Source organism: Salvelinus namaycush, chromosome 12 (assembly GCF_016432855.1).
Source record: "Salvelinus namaycush isolate Seneca chromosome 12, SaNama_1.0, whole genome shotgun sequence".
Taxonomy (NCBI): domain Eukaryota; kingdom Metazoa; phylum Chordata; class Actinopteri; order Salmoniformes; family Salmonidae; genus Salvelinus; species Salvelinus namaycush.
The window spans coordinates 285,639-294,154 of record NC_052318.1 but is presented as its reverse complement, the minus strand read 5'-3'; the positions used below and the strand labels follow the sequence as shown (position 1 = coordinate 294,154).

General features: G+C 32.3%; 1 protein-coding gene across 1 annotated transcript in view; it reads left to right on the top strand.

Annotated features, from left to right (window-relative positions):
• Positions 1–8,516, top strand: part of LOC120056723 (transcriptional coactivator YAP1-like) — a 72,435-nt gene that overhangs the window by 50,946 nt on the left and 12,973 nt on the right. The window lies entirely within an intron of this gene.

The following is an 8,516-nucleotide window of genomic DNA, read 5'->3' as shown; positions in this document are numbered from 1 at the left end:
GTTCCTTATCACTTATATATGTACTGACAGGTTACCATAGTCACATTAATATATACTGGCAGTTACCAAGTCACATTATATATACTGACAGTACCATAGTCACATTAATATACTGACGGTTACCATAGTCCAACTTAATATATACTGACAGGTTACCATAGTCACATTAATATATACTGACACGGTTCCATAGTCACATAATATATACTGACAGGTACCATAGTCAACATATATATACTGACAGGTTACCATAGTCACATTTAATATACTGACAGGTTTACACTATCCATTTCAGATATATACTGAAAGGTTACCATAGTCAACATAATATAACTGACAGGTTACCATAGTCACAATAATATATCCTGACAGGTTACCATAGTCACACTTATATCTACTGACAGGTTACCATAGTCCATGTATAATACTGACAGGTTACCATAGTCACATTAATATATACTGACAGGTTACCATAGTCACATTCATATTACTGACAGTTACCATAGTCACATTAATATATGAACTGACAGGTTACATACACATTATATATACTGACAGGTTACCATAGTCCAATTATAGTATACTGACAGGTACCATAGTCACTATTGATATATACTGACAGATTACCATAGTCACATTAATATATACTGACAGGTTACCATAGTCACATTAATATATACTGACAGGTTACCATAGTCACATTAATATATACTGACAGGTTACCATAGTCACATATATATACTGACAGTTACCATAGTCACATTATATATACTGACAGGTTACCATAGTCACATTATATATACTGACAGGTTACCATATATCACATTAATTATACTAGCAGGTTACCATAGTCACATTAATATATACTGAAGGTTACCTAGTCACATTGATATATACTGACATGGTACCATAGTCACATTATATATACTGACAGGTTTACCATAGTCACATTAATATACTGACAGGTTTACCATAGTCACATTAATTATACTGACAGGTTACGCATAGTCACATTACTATATACTGACAGGTTACCATATCACATTAATATATACTGACAGGTTACCATAGTCAATTAATATATACTGACAGGTACCATAGTTCACTTATATATACTGACAGTTTACCATAGTCCACATATATATACTGAAGGTTACCATAGTCACATTAATATATACTGACAGGTTACCTAGTCACTAATATAATACTGACAGGTTACCATAGTCACATTAAATTATACGAGGTTACCATAGTCACATTAAATATACTGACAGGTTACCATAGTCCACTTAAGATATATACTGACAGGTTACTAGTCACATCATTATACTGACAAGTTCCATAGTCCATTCATATATATACTGACAGGTTACCATAGTCACATTAATATATACTGACAAGTTCCATAGTCACATTCATATATACTGACAGGTTACCATAGTCACAATTAATATATACTGACAGGTTTACCATAGTCACATGTATATATACTGACAGGGTTACCATAGTCACATTAATATATACTGACAGTTTACCATAGTCACATTAATATATACTGACATTACCATAGTCACTGTATATATACGGACAGCGTTACCATAGTCACATAATATATACGACAGGTTCCATAGTCACATATATATACTGACGGTTACCATAGTCACATTCATATATACTGACAGTTACCATAGTCACATAATATATACTGACATTTACCATAGTCACATGAAATATACTGACAGGTTACCATAGTCACATTCTATATACTGACAGGTTACCATAGTCACATTAATATATACTGACAGGTTACCATAGTCCATGTAATATTACTGACAGTTTTACCATAGTCACATTATATATACTGACAGGTTACCATAGTCACAATGTATATATACTGACGTTACCATAGCACATTATATATACTGACAGGTTACCATAGTCACATTAATATATACTGACAGGTTACCAATAGTCAAATTATAATAACTGACGGTTACCATAGTCACATTAATATATACTGACAGGTTACCATGTCACATTAATATATACTTGACAGGTTACCATAGTCACATATATATACTGACAGTTTACCATAGTCACATTCATATATACTGACAGGTTACCATAGTCACATTAATATATACTGACAGGTTACCATAGTCACATTAATATACTGACGGTTACCATGTCCATTGATATATACTGACAGGTTACCATAGTACAAGTATATATACTGACAGGTTACCATAGTCACATGTATATATACACGCAGGTTACCATAGTCACATTAATATATACTTACAGGTTACCATAGTCACATTAATATATACTGACAGTTACCATAGTCCATTAATATATACTGACAGGTTACCATAGTCACATTATATATACTGACAGGTTACCATAGTCACATTAATATATACTGACAGGTACCATATCACATTATATATACTGACAGGTTACCATAGTCACATTCATATATACTGACGGTTACCATAGTCGCATTCATATATACTGACAGGTTACATAGTCACATTAATATAACTGACAGGTTACCATAGTCACATAATATATACTGACAGGTTACCATAGTCACATTAGATATATACTATGACAGGTTACCATAGTCACATAATATATACTGACAAGGTTACCATAGGTCACATTCATATATACGACATGTTACCATAGTCACATTATATATACTGACAGGTTTACCATAGTCACATTAATATATACTGACAGGTTACCATAGTCACATTAATATACTGCAGTTACCATAGTCACATTATATATACTGACAGTTACCATAGTCACATTAATATATACTGACCAGTTTACCATAGTCACATTAATATATACTGACAGTTACATGTCACATTATATAACTGACAGGTTACCATAGTCACATTCATATATACTGACAGTTTACCATAGTCACATTCATATATCTGACAGTGTTACCATAGTCACATTATATATACTGACAGGTTACCATAGTCACATTTATATACTACGGTTACCATATTCACATTAATATATACTGACAGGTTTACCATAGTCACATTAATATATACTGACAGGTTACCATAGTCAACATTATATATACTGACAGGTTACCATAGTCACATAATATATACTGCAGGTTACCAAGTCACATTAATATTACTGACAGGTTACCATAGTCACATTATATATACTGACAGGTTACCATAGTCACATTAATATATACTGACAGGTTACCAAGTCATATAATATAACTGACAGGTTACCATAGTCACATTCATATATACTGACAGGTTACCATAGTCACATTTCATAATACGACAGGTTACCATAGTCACATTCATATATACTGACAGGTTACCATAGTCACATTAATATATACTGACAAGTTACCATAGTCACATTCTATATACTGACAGTTACCATAGTCACATAATATAACTGACAGGTTACCATAGTCACATTATATATACTGACAGGTTACCATAGTCACAATTAATATATACTGACAGGTTACCTAGTCACATTAATATATACTGACAGGTTACCATAGTCACATTAATATATACTGACAGGTTACCATAGTCACATTATTATACTGACGGTTACCATAGTCACATTAATATATACTGACAGGTTACCATAGTCACATTAATATATACTGACAGGTTACCATAGTCACATTCATATATACTGACAGGTTACCATAGTCACATTAATATATACTGACAGGTACCTACACATTATATATCTGACAGGTTACCATAGTCACATTAATATAACTGACAGGTTTACCATAGTCACATTAATATACTACAGACAGTTACCATAGTCACATTAATATATACTGACAGGTTACCATAGTCACATTAATAATACTGACGGTTACCATAGTCACATTAATATATACTACGACAGGTTACCATAGTCACATTATATATACTGACAGGTTACCATAGTCACATTCATATATACTGACAGGTTACCATAGTCACATTATAATATACTGACAGGTTACCATAGTCACATTAATATATACTACTGACGGTTACCATGTCACATTAATATATACTGACAGGTTACCATATCACATTATATATACTGACATTTACCATAGTCACATTAATATATCTGACAGGTTACCATAGTCACATTATATTATACTGACAGGTTAACCATATTCACATTAATATATACTGAGTACCATAGTCACATTTATAATACTGACAGGTTACCATAGTCACATTCATATATACTGACAGGTTACCATATCACATTATATACTGACAGGTTACCATAGTCACATTAATAATACTGACAGGTTACCATAGTCACAGTTATATACTGACAGGTTCCATAGTCACATGTATATACTGACAGGTTACCATAGTCACATTATATACTGACGGTTTACCATAGTCCATTATATATACTGACAGGTTACCATAGTCACATTATATATACTGACAGGTACCATAGTCACATTAATATATACTGACACTGACAGTTACCATAGTCACATTAATATATACTGACAGGTTACCATAGTCCCATTATATATCTGACAGGTTACCATAGTACCATATATATACTGACAGGTTACCATAGTCACATTATATATACGACAGGTTACCATAGTCACATTAAATATATACTGACAGGTTACCATAGTCACATTAATATATACTGACAGGTTACCATAGTCACATTATATATACTGACAGGTCCTAGTCACATTAATATATACTGACAGGTTACCATAGTCACATTATATATACTGACAGTTACCATAGTCACATTCATATATACTGACAGGTTACCATATGTCACATTCATATATACTGACAGGTTACCATAGTCACATTAATATATACGACAGGTTACCATAGTCACATTAATATATACTGACAGGTTACCATAGTCACATTATATATACTGACAGGTTACCATAGTAACATATATATACTGACAGGTTACCATAGTCACATTAATATATACGACAGGTTACCAAGTCACATTAATATATACTGACAGTTACCATAGTCACATTAATATATACTGACAGGTTACCATAGTCACATTATATATACGCCAGTTACCATAGTCACTTAATATAATACTGACAGGTTACCATAGTCACATTAATATATACTGACAGGTTACCATAGTCACATTATATATACTGACAGGTTACCATAGTCACATTATATATACTGACAGGTTACCATAGTCACATTAATATATACTGACAGGTTACCATAGTCACATTCATATATACTGACAGGTTACATATCCACATTATATATACTGACAGGTTACCATAGTCACATTATATACTGACAGGTTACCATAGTCACATTGATATATACTGACAGGTTACCATAGTCACATTGATATATACTGACAGGTTACCATAGTCACATTAATATATACTGACAGGTTACCATAGTCACATTCATATATACTGACAGGTTACCATAGTCACATTAATATATACTGACAGGTTACCATAGTCACATTATAATACTGACAGGTTACCATAGTCACATTATATATACTCAGGTTACCATAGTCACATTATATATACTGACAGGTTACCATAGTCACATTCATATATACTGACAGTTACCATAGTCACATTCTTATATCTGACAGGTTACCATAGTCACATTCATATATACTGACAGGTTACCATAGTCACATTATATATACTGACAGGTTACCATAGTCACATTAATATATACGACAGGTTACCATAGTCACATTAATAATACTGACAGGTTACCATAGTCCATTAATATATACTGACAGTTACCATAGTCACATTATATATACTGACAGGTTCCATAGTCACATTCATTATACTGACAGGTTACCATAGTCACATTCATATATACTGACAGTTACCATAGTCACATTAAATATACTGACAGGTTACCATAGTCACATTCATATATACTGACAGTTACCATAGTCACATTCATATATACTGACGGTTACCATAGTCACATTATATATATGACAGGTTACCATAGTCACATGTAATATATACTGACAGGTTACCATAGTCACATTATATAACTGACAGGTTACCATAGTCACTTATATACTGACAGGTTCCATAGTCACATTATATACTGACAGGTTACCATAGTCACATTCATATATACTGACAGGTTACCATAGTCACTATTAATATATACTGACAGTTTACCATAGTCACATTAATATATACTGACAGTTACCATAGTCACATTATATATATGACAGGTTACCATAGTCACATTATATATACTGACAGGTTACATAGTAACATAATATATCTGACAGGTTACCATAGTCACATTATTATACTGACAGTTACCATAGTCACATTAATATATACTGACAGGTTACCATAGTCACATTAATATATACTGACAGGTTACCATAGTCACATATATATACCACAGGTTACCATAGTCACATTAATATATACAGAGACAGGTTACCATAGTCCACATTATTATACTGACAGGTTACCATAGTCACATTCATATATACTGACAGGTTACCATAGTCACATTAAATATATCTGAAGGTTACCATAGTCACATTAATATATACTGACAGGTTACCATAGTCACATTATATATACTACAGGTTACCATAGTCACTTATAATACTGACAGGTTACCATAGTCACATTAATATACTGACAGGTTACCATAGTCACATTTATATATACTGACGGTTACCATAGTCACATTAATATATACTGACAGGTTACCATAGTCACATTATATATCTGACAGGTTACCATATCACATTATATATACTACAGTTCCATAGTCACATTAAATACTGACAGGTTACCATAGGTCACATTAATATATACTGACAGGTTACCATAGTCACATTATATATACTGACAGGTTACCATAGTCACATTAATATCATACTGACAGTTACCATAGTCACATTATATATACTGACAGGTTACCATAGTCACTTTATAATACTGACAGGTTACCATGTCACATTAATAGTACTGACAGGTTACCATAGTCACATTAATATATACTGACAGGTTACCATAGTCACATTAATATATCTGACAGGTTACCATAGTCACATTTATTATACTGACAGGTTACCATAGTCACATTAATATATACTGACAGGTTACCATAGTCACATTAATAATACTGACAGGTTACCATAGTCACGTTCATATTACTGACAGGTTACCATAGTCACATTATATATACTGACAGGTACCATAGTACATTAATATATACTGACAGGTTACCATATCACATTATATATACTGACAGGTTACCATAGTCACATTATATATATACTGACAGTTACCATAGTCACATTATAATACTGACAGGTTACCATATCCATTAAATTAATGACAGGTTACCATAGTCACATTATATCATGACAGGTTACCATAGTCACATGTATATATACTGACAGTTCCATATCCATTAATAGTACTGACAGTACATAGTCACATTAATATATACTGACAGGTTACCATAGTCACATAATATACTACTGACAGGTTACCATAGTCACATTATATATACTGACAGGTTACCATAGTCACATTAATATAATACGACAGGTTACCATAGTCACATTATATATACTGACAGGTTACATAGTCACATAATATTACTGACAGAGTTACCATAGTCACATTATATATACTGACAGTTACCATAGTCACATTATATATACTGACAGGTTACCATAGTCACATTAATATATACTGACAGGTTCCATAGTCACATTAATATACTGACAGGTTACCATAGTCACATTAATATATACTGACAGGTTACCATAGTCACATTAATATATACTGACAGGTTACCATAGTCAACTATATACATAATATACTGACAGGTTACCATAGTCACATTAATATATACTGACAGGTTACCATAGTCACACTTAATATATCTGAAAGTTACCATAGTCACATTAATATATACGGGTACCATAGTCACTTATATATACTGACAGGTTACCATAGTCACATTCTATATACTGACAGTTACCATAGTCACAATTATATATACTGACAGGTTACCATAGTCACATTATATATACTGACAGGTTACCATAGTCACATTATATATACTGACAGGTTACCATAGTCACATTAATATACTGACAGGTTACCATAGTCACATGTATATATACTGACAGGTTACCATAGTCACATTAATATATACTGACAGGTTACCATAGTCACATTCATATATACTGACAGGTTACCATAGTCACATTCATATATACTGACAGGTTACCATAGTCACATTCATATATACTGACAGGTTACCATAGTCACATTCATATATACTGACAGGTTACCATAGTCACATTCATATATACTGACAGGTTACCATAGTCACATTAATATATACTGACAGGTTACCATAGTCACATTAATATATACTGACAGGTTACCATAGTCACATTGATATATACTGACAGGTTACCATAGTCAC